The sequence below is a fragment of the Anser anser genome, assembly GCF_964211835.1.
Source record: "Anser anser genome assembly, chromosome: 21".
In the NCBI taxonomy this organism is placed as follows: Eukaryota; Metazoa; Chordata; class Aves; order Anseriformes; family Anatidae; genus Anser; species Anser anser.
In genome coordinates this window covers 6,071,626-6,092,992 of record NC_139742.1, presented here as the reverse complement: position 1 = coordinate 6,092,992, position 21,367 = coordinate 6,071,626, and the positions used below count along the sequence as shown (strand labels likewise).

At 47.2% G+C, this 21,367-nt stretch overlaps 1 protein-coding gene across 4 annotated transcripts in view; it reads right to left on the bottom strand.

Annotated features, from left to right (window-relative positions):
* COL27A1 (collagen type XXVII alpha 1 chain) overlaps nt 1-21,367 on the bottom strand; it is a 197,103-nt gene that overhangs the window by 160,452 nt on the left and 15,284 nt on the right. For 2 of the 4 annotated variants that reach the window (XM_083807795.1, XM_083807794.1), the window contains one exon: nt 13,409-13,587. The exons of the other annotated variants lie outside the window; for them this stretch is intronic. The gene's annotated coding sequence lies outside the window, so the exon portion shown is untranslated. The remainder of the gene's footprint in view (nt 1-13,408; nt 13,588-21,367) is intronic. 4 annotated transcript variants of the gene reach the window in all.

Here is a 21,367-nt window from a genome sequence, read left to right as displayed (position 1 = left end):
ATTGTGAGCCCTAACTCATCACCACCCACATGGTTTTCCCTCCTTCACCAGCTGGATATACGGAAAGCCCCAGCTACTTAAGGGGATGACTTTGAAGGGTATGACTTAAGGGGAAGAATCCAGGGCTCCTGCTCCATCCACCATGCCCCGAGGCCACGGAACTTCCCCGTAACACCACTGCGCCCAGTAAGCACTGCGAAACACACGTGGGTCCTACGCACATGGTCAGCAAGGAGACCTCGTGGAGAAGACACACAGCTTCTCTGTACTCTTCACCGCTTCATCGTGAGCTGTTTTTTTTTTTTCCCCCAACATGCTGCTATTAAACACCAGGAACAAACTAGTTTCTGTATAAAACTTTCCCCAAAGTATTTAGAAGATGTCAAGAAATGTCAAGCTTTCTATTTTCCTCCTCCTTTAAAGGAGAAATAACGTCAAATTAAAATATTTGGAAATGGCACTGATCAGCATTTTATTTTCTAGCCCTGATTTTTTAATATATATATATTTTTTTAGTCCAACAAAGACCACCCTCTCCCCCTAGCAATGCTAGGAGGGGACTATGCTGAAAATTATAGTTTCCAGAGTTTGCGAGAGAACCACAAGAACTTAATTATAGTTATTGACATACCAAACACCCACTGAAAGCTTCATCTTCCCGTGGCCAGAAATAACCACACAAAGTGAAGGTAGCAAACTGACATCAATCAGCCTCAACTTGGGACAGCTAATTAACGCACCAGGCATGAAGATGAGCCTTGCTCGTGGGCTGCCGCAGCCCAAAGGAGCACGGAGCGGGGCAGCTGCTGCTCTCATCCTATCAGCAGCAATGACCTGGTCTGTGTGGGCTGGGTTTTGCCCCCCCAGAGCAGGGCTGCACAACTTAACCGGCCCATGTGCCTTCCTCCCAGTACTGGTTTGAAGGAGCTCCTGTCTGTGCCGTGTGATCAGCACCCGTGTTGTGCACCATCAGTGCTCAGCGCAGCCCCGCTGCCCCCAGGTGCACGCGAGCTCCACATCTCCCCGGGTAGCGGGGACTGGTTTGGGAGGGAGGAAAGCAGGAAAGCTTCGCAGGCAGAGGAGTGACACCCCTGGGAGTTAGCAGATGCCTGGACTGCTCTGCCCCAGCCCTGTTTGCTCGCCGGCTGTGCTGGCACATCCTGAAGGAACCACGCTTGTGGGCAGCTCGCTGCCCTCTGGGCAGACTCCACGCCGCCAACAGCTGCAGTCACATCAAAGCCCGTATGTCTAAGGCGATGTAAAAGGGTTAGAGAAGGTGAAGCATCGGCTGGGTGTTCCCTGGGAGCCCGAGGAGGCTGCTGAGCACCGGCAGCTCTGGAGGGATCCCGTGCTGCGAGCATCGCCACGTGGCACCGGCCGAGCATGCTGCTAATGGGGCTGTTATGTCCTACAGCTGCTGGTGGTTGGTGGCCTGTCCTGTGCACTGCTCTCGCAGGGCCCCACAAACCATGAACATGGCCTTGTGACAGCCTCAGAAAGGCAGAGAGGAGCACAATTAACGAGAGAGATGAGGTGCAGGCAGCACAACAGCTTGGGCATTGTCACAAAGTGATACCGACCTGGGGAGGCAAAGGACAGGGCTACCAGAAATGACACATCCATCAAACATTCTCATTCATTTTCATTTCATCAGCATACTAAGTCCCCATCTTTGTCCCCCCGCAAACCAGAAGATGTTTTTGAGGGGCTGGGGGAAGCTGCACCACCTTGGCTGTGTTTACCCTAGGGCCCCAGAAGCCCATCGCCATCCGCTGCGGTCACGTAGCCGTGTTTGTGCAGCAGTTCCCAGTGCCCTTTCCAAACAATAACAGGCTGGACCGCAAAACCCTCATTTAGACTGGAGCGAGGATATTCGTGCACAAAACCACAGCCCAACCTTTAGGACCTGGAGGAGTAAACATTTGACAGAGGGAACACGTTTCACACCCGCACCACTCCGGCGTGGCTGCTGAACACCACGTACAGGCAGACAAAGGACGGGCTCCACTGCAGGCTAGGGCTGTGGCTACGAGGAAATCAAGGTCAGGTAGGCTTCACATCAGCCTGGTGCTCCCAGGTCCTAGAAAGACCCCACACATGAATTTTCCCCCTTTGAGGGACAGTGCCTCGTGTGCCGCACAGCTTCAGCACCGTCCCGCTCCTGCGGTGCTCAGTGAGGAGCTGCGATGGGAGCTGCTCCCCAGCCAACACAGCAGGAGACAAAAAGCTTTTGTAGGAGGGAAGAGGTTGGAACTAACCCTTTTCTGCAGTGAACTTGAAGGCGTTTGCCTCCAGGAAATTGGCCACTTAACTGCAGGCCCAGCACGTCCCCGCTGACACGCTGTGATTTGTGAGGGGTACATCCACAACCTGAGACCGCAAGAGGCTGCAGTGAGATGTCTGAAGGAAGGAGACTGCCAGCACTGGGCAAAGCAGGAGCCTTCCCAGGAGAAGCACAGCACCAGTCCCCGGATACGTGGCCACAGCAATGCTTGGTCCTCCCATTTACAAGGGTGATCGAAGAAACATCCTTAAATCCTGAGTAGAGAAAGAAAATGGAATAAAACCTAATCTGAATGGGCTGATTATTGAAAACAGAAGCATTACACTGATTTGTTTCTCATCTCCTATGCACCAGCTTCAGTCCACTGAATAGCTACAGAATTCACTGGCATTATTCCTAATTTTACAATGATTTGGGAGAAGAGGGGACAAAGGCAAGCAAACAATGCTAATTGCCTTCAGTGTTTTGTTTATCTGGTTTTTGTTCAGCTAAACAAAGAGGACGTTCAGGTCCAAGCTCACTGCGGAGCCCACAGAACGCTTTTGCCCCTCTGAACTGTTTAAAAACAGTTTGCAGTTTTGGCATCTGGCGCCTTCAGCAGCTACCACCAGCGTGTACTTGCTTATCTCCATCCGATCGCTGCAGAAACTCTGGTGACTGCAGCTACTATTACTACAGCTTAATCAACCTTGCAAAATCCCTCCAAAAAAGCAGGAAGTCCTCCAAAAGCCAATCCCTTGGTTATAAAAAAAAAAAACAAAGCCAAGACTAGATTAATCACTGGATGTTATTTCCAATGCAAAGAGCCCAAGCAGGAAAAGTCCCGATGTTAATAGCAAAGCTATGCGTTCTCACCCATCCATACCAACGAGCTTTTGTTCTTTGAGACAGAGGAGAACACACTGAACAGAAATGTAAATAACACAGCACGCTCCGCAGGGAGAGCACGCTGCTGGAAAGCAGCAGCGGGATTTGGGCTATGTGAACCACAAGCCACCAGTTTTGCTGGGTTCGGCTGCCTTCCCCGCGTCATCCAGCATCCAGACCTTGTGGCGGAGCCTGAGTGAGGCAGCAGGACCCCCAGCATTGTGCAGCGAGGCGTCAGGACCCGCGGGCATCGTGCAGGGAACAGACAGACCTCCAACAGCCATCCAGAAGAGAAAGGCAAATCCTAACAGCGGTACCTGTCCTACAGTGCCAAAACCCGCAGAAAAGCTGCAGGCAGTGCTTTGGGAAGCAGCTCACGTGTGGTGCTGATGCAGGGCGTCGCACCTGGATCCTCGTGTCTCCCCAAACTGGCAGCAGTGGCTGCAGGGCAGGGCTTAAGGATCAGCAACACTCTGCTACAGCTTCAGAAGCATGCAATGACAGAGGTTTCCTAAGGCCCTGTGACTGCGAGTACCCTTTTCTCATTCAAAAAAAACCCCAAATGTTGGTAGCAATCTGTATTTCTGAGAAATCAGCCTGGGATTCAGTGACCGCGTTGGGGTTTTACTGCACTTTCCCAACCCTTGCTGTGCCCACTGGTTTGAACACCTTTCTCAAAGAAGATCTTAAAATAACATTTCAAGTTACAAAGCTTGGGGGTTTGGGGATAATTCTTGAAGTCAGGTTCCTGACTGCTTTCATCTTCCTCGAGCACAATGGGCTGCCCTGTGGTACTGAGCGGAGGTGGATTTGGATGAGTCTCCCAGTGTCCGGTACAGACAAGAAAAAGGGAACCTAACCAGCTCAGGGCTTGCAGCTCAGCAACCACAGCTGGTACAGTGCCTGCTCTACAAGAATTTACCATTAATCCTTCCAGCTCAACTGCAATAAAAAGACTCACCTTTAAATATATATATTACTGGTTTCTGTCTGCACGCTCCTTTTTCAGAGCAGATCCACAACAAGCAAGGGAAGGTAGGAAATGAGGAGAAGCCAACGCAGATATCTCTGGGAGGAACCCTTTGAAAATCAGGCAAATTTTAAGACTTACCCTCCTTAGGTCAGGGAGGGAGCACAGAGGAAGCAGCTCACTGAATCCAAGGGAAATTCAAAGAAATCTCAGCTGAAACCCCTGAGATTAGTATGTCACGATCCTGTTCCATACAGAGATTCTGCTTATCTTGCTCACGTATCAGTCAAGCTAGGCTGTAAATAAAACAAGTGGGGAGAACGTATTCATGTCCAGCCCCAGCTGCTTTTACAATATCAGGGAAAATGAGAAGGAAAAATTAGGTGCGGAGGGTTGGATACCTAAAACACCATTTTGCATTTGGATGAAAGCCACGAGGGGAAAATGAAGCAACAGCTCACTCTAACATCACGTTGGAGGCAGACCTGCATTTTGACGAAGGGATTTTGGGTCTTTCATTATTTGTAAGGCTCTTTAAAAATCAGCTTTCGTTAACGTAATGGAAGTAAAGCTCTTAATCTCACTTTGTAAACACAGAGGGAAGTTACACATTAAAGCCAAAGATTTTGAAAGTGACTGGTTCAAGGTGCTTCCACTGTCGTAACCCTCCTTGTGACCCCAGAACAAAAGCCTTTGTTTCAACAGCTTGATTTTCCAACAGTGCTCCGTGCTTGCACCCCCAAGAACCTAGAAATTTTCCGATGCATAGGAAAGGGTTTCCTACACCCAAAAATACCCATTTGAAAACCTCACACTTTCCCCATGTTCTCCTATTCATCAGCTACTTTTTTTTCTTCTGGTTGTAAAGCATTGACAAATACTGAGCATCATTTTCACAGTCTTATACCTCCTTTCCTACAGTGGGAGGTTCCTCATTTTCAGTGACACCTACACGCACTCGGCAGGAAAGCTCGGTGTCCTAACACCACAAAGTGACCTGGCTCATCCTTGTGGTTTTCCAAAAGGAAAAGAAGTGATGAGCTAAGACCGACCTTTCCAAGGTTATCTATTGCCCAGGTGCTGCTCTCTCCCCTCCTTGCGAGCTGTTGACCCCCAGAACCCCTGGTTTGACTGCGGTGGTGTGAAGACAACGTCAGCCCTGATAAATGCCTTGGCTGGCTTTAGAGGACCTTTGCTCCCTCAGGGCTTTTTGCTCTTTGGCCATGGGAGGGACATCAAAGCACGCTCTGAAGCACCCACCCACCAGCCCAAACCAGACCTGGGGCTTTGCCTCGGAGCATGAGCTGACCTCCCCGTCTTGCAGGCGGTTTGCATTTCAGCCTGACACAGCCCAGGTGTTTCCTCAAGAGGAGGCCTGGCGGTTGCAGAACGCACACGTTTCTTCCTGGTTAGAGCATCCCCGAAGAAGCACAGACAAAGATTTGCTGGAGTTCGGAGATCACACCGGATGGTGAGAGGGATAATGGATTTGGAGGCTCAAAATAGAGCTTACACCTTCTTCCTGGACTTGCAGAAACTGTGGTTGCTTTACACACGCCTCTTCCTCACTTCCGTGTCCCTTTGTTAACCCTTTTCCTGTTACATTCATCTTTTTCCCACATCTTTTAAACTGCAATAATTTTTTTTTTTTTTAACATCCTCTTACATCACACACATCAAAGGTTACCTGCATTCATAAATGTGTGAGCATACAGCAGAACACCGTACCAGAAGGCTGGTCGTGTCCAACCTCCTTCTGTTATTTGAAACATTATAGAAATGCCAGGCACCCAAACGGGGTCCTCGTTGGGCTCAGGCTGAGCAAGAGCAAAGAAAACGTTCCCAGTGCTGAAAGCACCACAGCTGAAATTTTTAAAGATCCGGGGAAAGAGAGCCCTGAGGGGACTCTAGTTCCCAGTCACACAAGCCATGAAGTTCCTGGTCTACCTCACTTCTCTTACAGACTGCACAGTAACATATCACGGTGACTCGTTTCTGGAGAGTCTGCCTGATAAAAGCTGATGGCTCTAGCTTTGACCCACTCTCCGAGAGAAAACTTCATTCACGCTGGACAGAACATGTAAAGAATGGCAACAACAACAAAATAAGGCACCAAAATACAAACCCAGAATTTGTTCCACCATTACAAAATCAAGCATGGAGTACATCCATGCTTCCGTACCTATTACACATTCCTTCCTCCCACTACCAAATTAACGAGAGCTTCTGCTCCCTCAGCAGAAATTAGATGGGTCTGCATTAAAAAAGGGCAATTAGAAACCTCTGCTTTTGCTGGGTTTCTTGTGTGCCAGGTGAGAACGGCAGTGAGCAGAGGGGTGCAGCTGTAGACTCTGGGAATCTCTGGGCACCCAGCTCCTGCAGCGAGCAGATTTCTCACCGGGAAGAACCAGGATTTCTTCCCTGCATAATACTTTCTCCAGGCTCATTTACCTTATCGTGAGACACCCATCAGCAGAAGTGTGAGTGACAGTCTGTAGATGTGTGCGCCTTGGAGCAGGAGGAGGCAGGAGGCTCCCAGCACACAACCCCCTGCTGCAAGCCTCCGTCCCTGCCTCCTGCTCCGTGACCCCAGGGGACGCCCCAGAGCCTGTCTGTTTGCTCAGGCTTTTCCTGATCAAAGTGGGAAAAGCTCTTTCCATTCTTGGAGCTGGGGAGGAAAGAACTACTAGTGCTGTCGGTGTTGCTTGCCAACGCAATTCATCTTGTGAGTTTCTAAAGCCGCAGTTTTAAGGACACACAGGGATGCGTAATGTCGCTGGAACGACACGCTAATACAGATGTGGAGTCAGCGCAGTCCAGAGAGGAGAAAGGGGTGAAGGTGGGGGAAAGACAGCCAAGATGTCCATTCAACTTTCCATTTTAGAAACGCAGAAAACCACGTTTCTTATTGAGGGGCCCGAGGGAATAAAGATGTTCAGCGGTACTGAGAGTTAATCAGTAACTTAAAAATAAACAGAGGAACGAAGACAATAACAGCTCAATCCTCAGAGAAGCACCGGCTTACTTGTGGGTATTTTCAAGTTCTTATGTAACTGTAAAAACTCTATAACCTTCTAGGTTGCTACATAAACATCATAAGATCACTAGAAAGCTTCACTTTTATTCCAGAATTCTAATTCCATCCTTGAATTGCAAAAATATGAAGCTGTCTTTAATTATAAAGGACTGTCTTTTCTTAGTGTAACAGTTGGTGCTGAATTTGTCATGAACTAAAAGGGATTCAACGTTGGCTGGAGGGAAAAAAAATGCCTAAAAGGATCGTTTTAATGGTCCTACCTTATTATTTCATGGTTTTAGCAGACTTCAGTTACGCTTCCAGACAAAAGGAAGCGTCTTGGGGTTTCTCCCCTATTCCCAACAGAAGGGAACTGGAAATTTTCTCACCTTGCCAAGACCTGACTTCAGAGTCTCCTGCCTCTCCTCGCATCTGCGGCCACCCCTGCTCCCCCTGCAAGGCAGCAGCCCCGCAGCCCCAGCCTGCCGAGGGGCGAGAGGAAGCCCCCGACGGGACACGAAGGCTCGCAGCTCTCCATGGATAATTAAAGCTTTAGCCATGGGTGCCCCCTTGTGACTTGGTGAGCAATTAAGCATGAACGATGGAGTCTTAAGATGGCACATCGCAGCCGACGTGGGCTTACTGGAGGCACCCCGGCGGTGTGCTGGTGCTTGCCGGTGAGCAAAACCCGGGCGCCTGTTGCTGTATGGCGAGAGCTGGAGGAGCGACTGTCTGCAGCAAGCCTCCAAAGCCACTGGGACCATGGAGAAAAGGAGGCTGCTGCCTGCTGGGAGGACCCTGCCATGGACAACATCATGATGCACATCCCATAGCATTAAAAAATATTTTTTTTCCCCTCCCTAAAGCACTTCTCTCTCTCTTTCTCAAGCTGAAGCGGAAGAGGTTTCGGGAACCTCTGGTGCTCTGCTGGCCCCAAGCTCAGGTGGAGGTTGGCACCAGCACTTGAGGCATCTTCCTGCTCCGGAGCATCTCCTCTCCCAGGGCCACACCACAGCATCTCCCCATGCCCACAGTCGATGGGTGGTTAGCTCATCCTTCCAGAGACAGCTACACCTGCAAGAAGCAACCCACGCATTCCTAGGAACAACCCTCTGCTCCCGAGGGGCCCCCAGGAAGGGACCTGCTGCCATCAGACATCTCTCCCCCCAAACTCTCTTGTGGGCACACTTGCTGAAACTCACATCCCTTCCTAAACTCTTCTCTCTTCACTTCAGGTTCACCCGTTGGCACTCTCTCCAGAAGGAACGCTGAGCATCCAGGTGCTGCACATGGTTTACATGGCATGCCACTATGTGAACGAGCCGTGCCAACCAGGAGCTTCTCACGGGACAACACGCAGTCCACACAGGATGCTCGTTTTCACAGCAGCATCGTTCAAGGTCTCTAGCTTTTTGGCACAACTAAAGATGAATTTTTTCCTTTTCCACTACTTGGCAGCCTATTGCCTGGGGCTATTTGGCTCTGTTTTGATATTCCTGCTGCAGAAGGGCCAGTACTAGCACCCCTAATTTGCTCCACTTTCACAGCAGAGAAGGGCAAAGTCAAACTGTTCCTCTAAATCAAACGGCAGCTACTTCAGTACTGAGCCTCAATCAATACTTTAATGGGCTTAATTTTCTAGCTCTTGATCAAAATGTCTTAGAACAGCACATCTTCAGATATTGCTGCTGGCCTTCGAAAATAAAAGAACACGATAACCTTTGTGAGACTTTGTTCCCTACAATCTATAGCTGAATCCACACAATCTCAGTTCAGTGTCCCAGTAACCCAACCTGGTACACAGAAACTGAGTAGAACTGAATGAAAATGGTTTCCTGACAACGTAAATGCAATATTTTAATCCGCTTATTTTTTTGGGAAGGCACAGCAGCTTCTTCATCTCAGAAAATCTGAATATTTTGTCTCTAACAACCTTGAACAGTGTGCAAATTCAAAGTTTGACATTTGAAGTCCAAGCTGAATTTACCTGTGACCAACTGCATGAGTCAAGGCATCTAGCTTTGGTACTTCAATGAAGGCAACTCTTTTCAAGGTGGTAACTTGGGAAAATACACCAAAAATATAAAACCACCCTAAAAAAAATCCATTGCTATTTAAATCCTTTAGTACAGACAAATCAGAGAAGCAGTGTTAGAAAGTTTTAGACTGCTTGTTTAATTCACTGCGTATGGACCAGACAGACTCCGCTTCAAGTCATTGCTAGAAATATTCGGATCACTGTAATAACCTACAGAGATTAACTCTATTCAATGAAGAGTTTAAAGTGTAGTTCTCTGTCTCCCATCACCGAAGTTACTGCACAAGTACATGGTTTTAGCTGCTGTAGGACTTGGTAGAACCTCACTGGGTTCCATCGCTTTGGTGCCAAAGGTGTAAGGGGAGGTTTGATTTGGTCTTGAAACGAGTTTCCCAATTAGCTCAAACAAAACTGTCTTAGTTGCATCAAATTAATAAAAAGCTGAAAAACTGCATCCCCTTCAGAAACGTGGAAATACCAATAATACCAGTAGGAAAGCTTTTTTAGTGGTTTGCGCCAGGTCTACAGCACAGTCAGGCTGTTCTCACAGGCAATGCTGGCGCTGAAAGCAGCAGTACCTGGGGTACTACAAAACCCCACGTACTGGGGATTGGACTAGGTGACCTTCAAAGGTCCCTTCCAACCCAAACCATTCTGTGATTCTGCGGTTTCACAGCATGCCAGGACTTTCTGATCATTTTCAAAGTTAATAAAAAACAATTTTTGAAATGGAGACAGTAAGACTTTGATGTGCAAATACAGGAGAAAGCTTCTGGATTTGCTTCAACTTTTCCTTACCCAGCTGAAAAGCACTTAGAATTGGGCAAAATTCACAAATACCTTTGGTTGACCTGGAGTGAACAACTTTAACATGTAAATTATTCATCCAAACCTCTTCGCCCAGTTCCAAAGTTACACGCCTTCCAAGTTTTTTTTGCAGTGCAGGTGGGCCTGCAGCTAAGAAGTGTCTGTGGTGGGGATATTTGTTAGTTACACGCAAGGCTCTAGACCTGCGTTAGCAGAAGATCTTTTCCTTGTTGCTCTGGCTTCAGCTCAGAGTCAATTCCTAAGGCAAAGGTTATGCCTGAAGCCCAGGTAATGCTGCTGGGCTGAAATTATTATTATTATTATTATTATTGTCTCTCTCTCCTGCTTGGTGGGGCATCAACCCACTCAACAATCCACACCACAGGGTCCTCTTCCATGAAGGGAGCAAACCTTGCTTTGACATTTGCTGTTATTCTCCAGAAGAGCAGTATCAGCTCAGGAGACTATGTTATCGGGGAGGGGTGGGGTGGGGTGGGTTGAAGCAGGATTGTTCACACATTAACAGTTAAGTATTTTAAAGCACTTCTAGAGATGTACACCCACATGTTCTGTTCCTCATTAAAATTAATGAAAGGTTTGGATTTGAATCCCTGTGCTTCCTCGGAAACCTCAGTCATTATGGTTCAGAAGTTGTCTCTGTCATACAAAACCTCCAAGGATGATTTACAAAGTTATACATGAGTTATTTATTTATTTCTAAGGTCACAATAATTATTTAAGGCTAAATTGCATGTTGGAGTAAAAAAAGAAAGGAAAGGCTTCAGGATACACTGATGGAATGGAGTCAATAAAAGGGACCGCAGCATTTTACAGGCTGAAGCATCAGCAACGCAAGGACATAACAGGCAAAGAGAGCTAAAGCAGCTGGGCTGAGCACGGAAACAGACAGACAGCAGGGACTCTTCAGATCCGAATGTTCAGATTTTGTTGTAACATTCACAAAGCCAAGAGAGAAACGAAAGAAGAGCGGCAGGAAGAGAGCCATGTGTCCCTCTTATACTCATAGACAGTAAGCGCAACTCCAAAAATTTCTAATTTTTAACATGCACAAACCCAACCCTCTCCCCCAAGTGCTCGTATTTTCATAGTAATCATTTCACTGCCTCATTTGCCAAAAGCTTCTCTCTTGCACCAAGCTTCTGTCTTCAGAGACACTGCACAGTGGAACATGAGTGAAACGAACATTAAGCAGAGTCAGGCTCCTAAGACTGCCATTACCTAATCCTGTGCCATTACACAAATGTATTTGTTAGGAATATTCCAAGGTTTCAGGAAAAGGCTTACAGCAGCTCGCAGTGTTCCTGCTGCCCACCACGAACACCGCCTTTATCCAGCGTGGAACCACACTTGCACTTCTGCATGGAAAAGACTGGGAATGACAGCGAACCTCAGAAATGCTGAGGAAAGGTTCCTTCAACCTCCGAGAAGACTGGTTTATTATGTTATTACAATTCCCTGGAAATTGCTGCGTAGTCATCACTAGAGCATAAAATTTCATCCGAAGGCTCTGAAACATTCCTGCGCACACGTTCCAGGGGAGTTTAAAAAAGCCTCCTGTGCACGGAAGATCACAGAAAACCCATTATCTGCGTCCCGCGCCAGAGTATTGATCTGTCAACACAGACTCTTTTGGAGAGCACTGCGACCAGCAGCTGAACGCATTTTAGATTAGCTACATTGCTTAAAGCTACCACAAGCACTGGGCTGCCAGGCGAAGGGTCATTCCCAAGGCTCAGCCCAGCTCCACTGAATTCTTCCACTGGTTCTGGGCTGAAGTTCAAGTGAACCTTTTTGATGGGGAGATGGGTTTAAGTTTAAAATTGGCAACCCTGCCTGATTTTATCACAAGTCTCATGATGCTCGGCGTATTGCTTAAAACCCCGGCCTTTGGATTCTTGTGCAAGAAATTCAAGTTCTGCTTGGAAACCCCCAAAACCTCTACTTCATTTAATGCAAGCGTATCTGTGAGACAAGTCCTACACACTACACAAGTCAGAAGGGAAGGACTACGCATGACGTATCATTTAAGTCTCCTTATTTTTGGGAAACATTTATGACTTTTGAAACATCTGGTATTAATAGTCTGTTTCTGGAATCACAACATGAAAATTTTCTTTCAAAACTGACTTTAGCTTGTTTGCTTTGAAATTTTGGATATATTCAAAGAAAAATGCAAAAGGAGAGAAAGGGAATGAAACAGCAAAGAACATTCAGATGTCTTTTAAGTCAGAATGAACTATTTCCTCTCTAAAACAAGTTAATGCACTTATTCTGCTGTGTCTTTTGCCAGCCAAAAGACCATGAGTTAGTCAAGATACTCCTGCCTGACCTGCAGCCTCTAGAACACGGCAGGTTGGGCAGATCCTGGGACAGGACAAAGTAAATCCATCCCCAAGTCCTGGTCAATGATCCCCTATAAAACAGTCTGCAGACCAACTCCAAATAATCCCAAAGATCTGTACCTGAAGCCAGTCTAGGCACAGTGACTCCAATTTAGACCCTAACAGAGCTGTACCTGTGATCTCTTTCTGGCATCCCCAACAGCATTTACGTTCCAGTGCTGGTATTATCTTTCCCGTTTCATCCCTCATGTCTCCCCCTCCCTCCTTCCTCTCACACAGTAGCTCTTTCATCTGCTCTCAGTAGGTGCTGCTTTACCTAATTAATTGACGACTCAACAAGTGCACTTTCTAATTAAAGTAAATAAGCCCATGCTTGGAACAGTGGCTCACAGTGTTACCCAGCACTCCTTCCTCAGGAACAGGATATTATGGGCTCCACCTCTTCTGTGCCAAATTAATGCATTAAACTAATAGAGCAGAAAAAAAAAAAAAAAAAGCCTCTTAGAGCATCAGTTAGAAAAACTATTCTAAAACAAAGCGATTCCCCAGCCTTGGGTCTCTGAAGCCAATGGGATCTTCTATATTTGGTGGGAGAACACAGACTTTAGGAAGAGGGGAAAAAAGAATAGATTTAGATTTCAAACCAAGCTCCCTTTGGGTGCTTCCAGCGCTCTGGTTGGAGGTGAGTATGTGGGTCGGAAGGAGGCTAGAGGAAGAGGCAAGGGAACACAATCACAGGAGGTTTTTTCCATTACCTCCTTCAATGCCTAAAATGACAAAATCTGTCCCATAATAACACTCCATAGTAAGGCTGCTCTCCACCTCCTCCAGAGTCATTTCTGTGCCGTGGACCCGAGATGAACACATTTGGCGGGGCTGTCTGGAAAATCCCCCCGCCCTCACCATTCTTCCACACCTGAAAGTACATGAGGGCCCCTAGCTCTGCTATTGAACTGATGATGATATCCTTAACTCACACAATCTACTCGTAAAGTTCATTTAAAATCCAACTGATGATTAAATTAGAATCGCTTCCTCCCACTGAGTTAAGCTGGGCACTCACTGTCTTGTGGAAGAGGTCAGACCGTGGAAGCCTTTGCACAAGGATAAGGACGGGTGCTGTCCTAGCAGAGGAGCCCATCTTCACATCTTGTCTGCAGGGCAGACATCAGCAGCGTTACCTCCGTGGGAGAAGCCTGCATTGGGAGGTCCCACTTGGTTGGAGGCACCAGGACTGGCTTGCTATACAAAACAGAACAGAAGCCAAATGTGTCAGACAATGTTTTGACAGGGAGGAAAAAAAAAAAAAAAAAAGATCCTTTTTCCCCCCCAGCGCAACTAGTTAAATGAAGCAGCAGGGGTCTGGGGAGGTGGTTGGCATCCAGCTCAAAGGCACGCAGAGGGAACAGGGCATCGGCTCTGCCATCTGCAAGTCCAGCCTGTGAACATTCAGACAAAAGGTAGATTCCCCAAACAAATCAAATCAACCCATCTTCTTCTGTTGCTGAGGGCTTGTTTTGCAGTGTTAAGGATGAAAACAAAATCCTGAGGATCTCAGAGTTTTATGTAAACGGTCAAAAGTGCTTCCAAACCAGCATTTGAATTGGTGTCTGAATTTGTTTCCACAGATGGGCTGGGAGCAGGACCATGTTAGTTTAGGCCTTACGTACTTAAAGTTCATTAAGTCAAAAGAAAGCTTTGTGTCTTTCAGTAGTTTTTGGATGAGCTTACAGGTTTCAATAGCCTGGACAGGGCTGCAGGGAAGGACTAACATGAAAGAGGGAACAGAAGTGTATGGAGAAATGAGGAGTGTGAAAACAGGGTGACAGAACTGCATTTTGCATCAAGTTACTCTCAGCTTTTTGCAAGCTCCTGGCTTTAAGCAATTAGTCCAGAAATAAAGATTTGTTTGTATTTTCACAGTCTCTCACTGTTGTGGAGACCAGACAGAAAGCCAAAAAAAATTGTGCTCTTCCCACTGCATTTCCTTCAGCAATAAACACCTTCTTCGTTTATATACATTGAAAAAAAAAAAGCAAGGAATTGGAGCTGAAATCTCATTCAGATATATGCGAAAAATCAACCTGTATCCAGAACAAACAGCTGGACAGCTCTGGGTTCAGTCTCTAGTCCTTAATATTCATTTTACCTCAAAATTCATGTGTACTTTTGTCTCACGAAGCAGCATGAGAAAGGGATCCCTCAGAATTTGGTTGAAGGTTGGAGCAGCATAGCTCAGAGCTCATCTGTATGCCAGCCACGCAGCCCTTCCTACAACTGCTTCTCCCTTCACACGTCCTGGATATTGTTTAACACCACTCAGAAGCTCAGATGTACTCTCTGAAGTAAATACAAATTTTTAAATATTATTTCCAAGAGATCTGAAATCCTGTGCGTGCCACGATTACAGTTCTGCTCAGTTTTCAGGAGGCAAGCTGCTCTTTTTCAGCAGGTCCAAAGCCTTAAGTCACCCCTTCAAATATGCGTCACTTGCCTTTCTGCTGGCTAGAATTAAAGCCAGTGGAGAAACAACAGCTCTGCTCCAGCCCCTGACATCCTGGGCTGCAGGAGGAGGAAGGAGGTGAAGCAGCCGAGCGGCGAGCACCGCTACACGCAGGGTAACGACTGGTGACCCCATAAACTCCCTGCACTTTGGTTTTGTGTTAGCCCTGGAAGCATTACACGAAAAGCAACATTTTAGTTGCATTATGTTATTAATTTGGCAGAGAGCCATTGCCTTTTCTAGATTGTCTTAAAATAACCATTTCCTACTGAAATAGCTTCCTCTGGCCCCAGCCAAGTCACAGAAATAGTCGGGTTTGGGGATGTGGGGGAGAAGAGGGCCCCAGGTTGTTTCCAGTTTTTAAGCCTATGGAAACTTAGCAGAAGGTAGACAAAAATGATGAAAATCCAAAGGGCTGGACTGCTCAGTGCTTGTTTTTGTTCTGTCCCTGCCAAAGCAGCAGCAGTTGCCCGTTCTTTCCTTTGTGCCTGGCAACCCGGCCGCTGGTAGGACAAGCCTCCAGTCTTGGTACCCACCACGGGGCGTTGGCATCCCATCACCGCTCCGCTGTCCTGAGCTGATCCTTTTATTCCATGGCATTCACCTCAGATGTATTTTAGCTGGCTTGGTGGCCTTGCTATTAAAATGAAAACCTGGATGAATCACCATCAGTTTATACACGGAGGGAGTCACAAGCTTGCTGCTCCTGTTAGCCTCTGTTTGTCCAGCACGCCAAAATATCCACCCTCTTCTGGGCGTTTCAGCCACTGGAGTCACCAAAAAACCTCCTTCAACAGGGTGGGCATTTTCACAGAGTTTACTTTAGCCTTTAAAAAAAAAATCCTGACTTATCCCTGTAGGCTTGCTCATGAGAGCAGCTTGCTCACTAATTTTATTATCTATTTCCAAGTCATGTTTTTTTGGAAATACTTTCCATTTGATGCTGAAGCAAAAATCCTCGCGTTATTTTTGTTATGTAAACACTGATATTTGGTCTTGCGTTGACTTGAAGTGTAAGGATGTGCTCTTTGGTGAAAAGAAAGGCAAGTACATCAGTCAAGATGTACTTTGGGTCGTGCTGTTTGATGCCTCCTTACCAAACGCAGAAGAACGGGAGCCTCCTTTTGTTGCTGCTGTTTAAAACCTGACAAATTCTTTGACAGAGCCTGATCCTGTTCTCCAGGTAGTTGTTCCTGCTGCCACTGAAATATGGTCTTGTGATCATATGTAAATACAGCCTAAGCCCCCAGGAGCTTTGTCATCAGCTTAAATAGAGACAGAGTTTTCCTGCAAATCCCTCTGCAGCAGACAGATTTGTTGTGCTACAGTGAGACTGCGGGGCTGGGAGAAGAAAAGAGGATTATCACTAACACCTCAAAGCCACTGCATTAAACAGCAACACATGGCCGGGACCCAGCAAAGGTGAAAGCACAGCAGAACAGGTAGAACAGAGATACCAGGTGAAAGAAATACCGAGAGCTCAATGCAGCTGACATTCATGGTACCAGTCCTGCCACCTTGAACTGCTACTGATGGCCCCCCAAAGCATCGCATCCAGAGTACAGAGTAATGAGCTCCATCACCTCCTACAGGTCTGCACATCAGGCACAGCTCTGGAGACATGAATGCCCTCACACAGAGCACAAAGCAGCCCTGCAGTAAGGCACAGAGCACAGCTGAGCTGTGAAACCATTTGTTACGGGGCATGGCAAAAAACTATGGGAAAAAATCAATCATTAAATGTGAAATCCAAAAGGCACCATCAGTGCCTGAGGAAGCCCCTAGGATCAAGTCACCAGAAAAACATATTTTGGGGAAAACTTATCACTTTGTGCAGGTCATTACCCTCTTCCTGGCTGCTCTTGCTAGGGACAGGAGCATGAGGCTGGACAGATGTGTCCTTGAGTACTCCTACATACAGTCTTGGGGTCTTTGACCCATGCACAGAGATTGCCTTCACTCCAAATTAGCCTTGCTGACTTTTCTAAACAAGCCCAAGGTCAGCGTGCAGCTTTGTGCTCTTGCCATTTGCCTGAAGTTACAGTACTTTGCCTGCTCCGGGAATGCAAAGCACAGGGGCAATGCACAAACAAGGGGGATCGCTGCCAGGTAAGAGTAAAATCATCACAAACAGGGCGTTTGCACATCATCTGTCAAAGCTTTTCTGGTGGGGCCACTGCCACACCTGACACCTTGCGTGCAAGGCCCGGCCGTCCAGCCACGGTACACAGGTTTCTAACTAAACAGCCAAGCTGGAAAGTGATCCTTCACAAGCTTCTGCTTGTTTGCTTATTTTCCATGCTAACAACATCTGACCCAAAGCAGTGAACACATACATCGGCTTTCATGCGACACAAACAAACAACCCAGGCTTCTAGAGAGGCTTGGGGAAAGCTGTGGGTACACACTGCAAAGGGGACACGGGTTGGACATCTGGAAGCACTCGAGCATCAACGAACCATGGCTTGGGTTGAGACACAGGGAACGGGCAAGCCAGCAGAGGTCTCTGATCACCATCCAGTGCAGATTAGGAAACCAACTACCGGCCCCAGGAAAAATAAAGGCTGGGAGGGACCATGAGGGACCAAGCCCTCCTGACCTGTGATCCTCCCATATCATAAAACATGCTGCTCAAACTTGGACAGGATGATTGGAAACCCCTATGCCTCTGTCAGGAAGCCCGTTCTCCCCAAAATAAGCAAAAGATTTTTCAGATCGATTCTCAGATCGAGTAATGATGCAGACACATCAGGGCCTTTAGGGACACACAAGGCCCACCAGAAATGCCAGGCTGCTGTCCCTGGCTGCTCCCTGCCAGACACCCCTCCTTCCCGACCAGTTCACCTGACTGCTGCAAGCTCTTGTCCTCCAGTCCCACAACAACCAACCTTGGGACTCCTCAATGAAAGAAAGGCTATAAACCAAAAGTATTTAACTGCATTTTTAAGGCAGAAAACGAGCCAACGCAGCCATCTCCCATGTGGGAGAAAGAAGGAAGGAGTCTGAACTCAAGGTCTTGCGAAAGCACCCATCCATCAGCAGGAGGCCTTCTGGACAGCCTTCACCACTTGAACGTGGCACAAGAGCTGGAAGAGGTGACTGGATTTACACCAGTCACCCCCTCTTCCTGCCACTCCATGGCCAAGCAAAGCATTTATCGTCTGGTGGCTCAGCACCCTGCTGCAGAGCTTGGCCCCCGAGGACCCATCTCCTCTTCTGGCACTAATTTCCCATGTGCCCTTCCCAGGCTGCTCTATTTTCTAATCTGCTACTTCTCCGAGACCTTTAAATATATATTTTAAATTCCAACCAGATTCTTGGACTTGGCAGATAAACTGTGGGTCCCATAAGAGTCATATTTTCTTTGAAAGCCTTGAATGAAGTCTTTATAAAAAACTTCATTAATATTACTACCTATATGCCTGCTCCCCACTTCCTGTTCAAATCCAAACAGATTCTCCACACAGAAAGACTTTTGAAATTCACATATTTACTTCCCCCAAACAGCGAGAGTGTTACCGAGGAGTTTGTGGTAGAGTCAGTCCACATGTGTGTTGTCCTGCTGGAGTTTAAAAAAGATGAAGCCTTCTATTCATCGGAGATGAAAAAAGTAGATGCAAGAGGGAAGGATATAAAGCCAGGGAGATTAGGGCTCTGGAGTTCTCTGCTCTGGCCTCATGCCATGGGCAGAATTTGGCCCATTTTTGCAATTAGATTATATGACAGTAGAGAATCATTACTGCTAACACCGTACAGCGTGTACAAGGGTGTGAAAGCTGTTCCTGCCAGCAATAGTTAAAATTAGTAAAGGAGTTGTTTCAGAAGTATCATAGGTTGTGGTTTTGTTCCCCTCATACTCACGCTGAATTCAGCGAGAGGGGACAGATGCACGTGCTCAGCCTTCATCACAAGTCCCCCACCGAGAGGTGGCTGGTACCTGCAGCAACCACGTCCTGCCCCCACTGCAGCGACGGGGCGAGCTCCCCGTGCTGAGCAATCGGTTGGAACTGAACCGGGATGCAGACGAAGGTGCAAATACCAGAGAAAACAGAAATCCAACATGTCATAACACTGCTGTTTTTAAGAGTCGGCTTCTTCCAAGGTCACTATGCTATCAAAGTTTGAGTAACAGCAACAATTAGCCGCAGACAGAGAAGGGTAACATGCAGACACCAGGGTGGATAAGAGAGAGACAGACGGGCAGCGAGAGATACAGCCTTCTGGGACGTGGTCCCAGCTCTGTCATTTACCATGTTTTCAGTTTCCCTTTTCCAATGCAAGGCCAAAAACATATGCAGCTTTTCACCAAGAGCTCGGCAAGCTATAGCCTACACGCCACGGCATGCCAGTAATCCCTCTGAAGGCTACTTAAGTGTTTAAAATTATTCAGGCTTTCAAATATATCACAGGAAAATGATTGGTACATGAGAACTGACTCAGTTCTTTCAGACCTTTACATGCACCACGTAGAACGATCTGCCAGGTATGCACGCTTGTAGGACATGCATCAGTTTAGGACCTCTGTTTCCGCATTGCTAGAACCAGCCTGACCCAAGAAGATCCCGAGCAGGTACAACACACCCTACACTAAGCTGGTTGCTGTTTGTATCTCCTTTGACCAGGAACACTTCACTGATGGCTTTAGAAATTCTCCTTTGACCAGAGCAGTCCACATTATTGAACTGGAGTACATTGCAAGCTCATTTATTTGGGCAGGTATCTGGAGGTGGACAGACTTAATCCTTATTTTAAAAGGATTTAAGATAGGGGGAGTTTTGAATATGTCAACAGAACTTCTTTAAAGAGTGGTTTGTTTTAAACGGGGCTGTTTTAATTAAAAGGTGGCAAGCAAAGGAAAACAAAGTAGAAAATCCGTAAGAAATTTTCCTAATGAAAAAGTTCGTTCACATTAAGAGTTGTGTGACCTTTCCTTCCGAAGGAACATCAGTAATTTCTGAACAAAGCCCAGAGCACGCGATATCTCATGGGAAGCTGTAATCAGTTATTCAGGGTCCCTCTGCTCCTCACCAGGCAGCGTTCCCAGGCACGAAGCATCCCGCACGCTGCTGCGAGGGGCTCCCGCGACACGGGGACCACGACAGGAGCACACCAGGGAGCGGTGGGCGCGAGCGAGGCAGCCTGTTGATGAGGAGCTGGAACATAATGAGAAGCATCACGCGGGAGAACTGGAATATTCCGATCTGGGATTTTGCCTAAAAAAAATCCCATTGGGATGGGGGACGTTTTCCAACCAGCTCTTGTTTTTAGTTTATTTGTCAAGGATAGCTATAGCCCACTCCAATTTGTTTTGCGTACATAACGAAAGTTAGAATTGCATCAGACCTTGGCTGCACGAGGTTGATGCGGAGTAGCTGCTTGACACCATGCTGGGAGAGCTGCCTCCCACCCCCTTACTGCAGGGCTGCAACCAGCTCGCCACTCGGCCTGAACTAATTCTGCCTTCACGCCGTGCAACTGGTGGAGGGTTTGTGGGGAGCACCGCGCCCACTGAGCACAGATCTCATCTCACCCCAGCTCCGCAGGCAGGCCACATCCAGCCCCATGACTGCTGGGTTTCTGGTGGTACTTCTCTATCGCCCCTTCCCCAGGTTGCAGAGGAAGCTTCCCTGGCACCTGGAAAGCAGCCCGACCTTCCTCGATCGGAAGGCCCACAGAATTACAGAAAGCCAACATCAGTCGTCGATTGCCCTGAAAGACCTTTCTTCTGCAAAGTCCTCAGTGCTAGGGTCTACCTCAGAAGGTGCTGAGCACTTAAGTTAGATTGGAAATCCTTTTTGCAGCACAGATTTTATTATGGCGATCTATAATCATAGTACCTCAGTACTTACCCATGGCACACGCTGTGCCCCAGCACTTGCAGAGGGAAATAGCACACCGAATTTGAGCTGCTGCAACTGGGGATGAGCTTTCAGTTCATAATGGGAACCCACTTCAATGAGAGAGAAAACTCCAGCACTGGCTAATGCTTCGAGAGGATCAAAGGGCAGTAACATCCCAGCAGAGAGCACAGGAAGGGTAAATATCCATGTGCAGCAGAGCCAGGGATCATTGTTTAAAAGCACCCTGCAGAACAGACAGAACGCTGAAATCTTAAGAAGTCACCCCCTCTCTTTTCTTTTCTTTTTTTAAGGAAGGAAGAAACATCTGTGGGAAGTATTTATGAGATATATAATGCACCTCACATATTACCCTAAGGGCCATCTTTAGAGTGGGAAATAAAGCTTCCATACGAGGAGTTTGTTAATGTTGTGGCAGGAATCAGATGCAAACACAAAAGCTTGCTTGTTCTGTAATGACTTGCCGAGATAAGTGTCCCTTATCAGCAATACTGTTTTCTTTTGGAAAGGAAGGGACTCTGTGTGTACAAGCAGGGGATGGAAGTCAATGAAAACAGAAGGCTGGAGAGGTCTGAATGGGTATTTTGTACTGTAATTCTAGCTTGGGGCTGCTTTTTTGGGTGTGGAAATATCAAACACTGACCTCCCACTGATGGTCCTT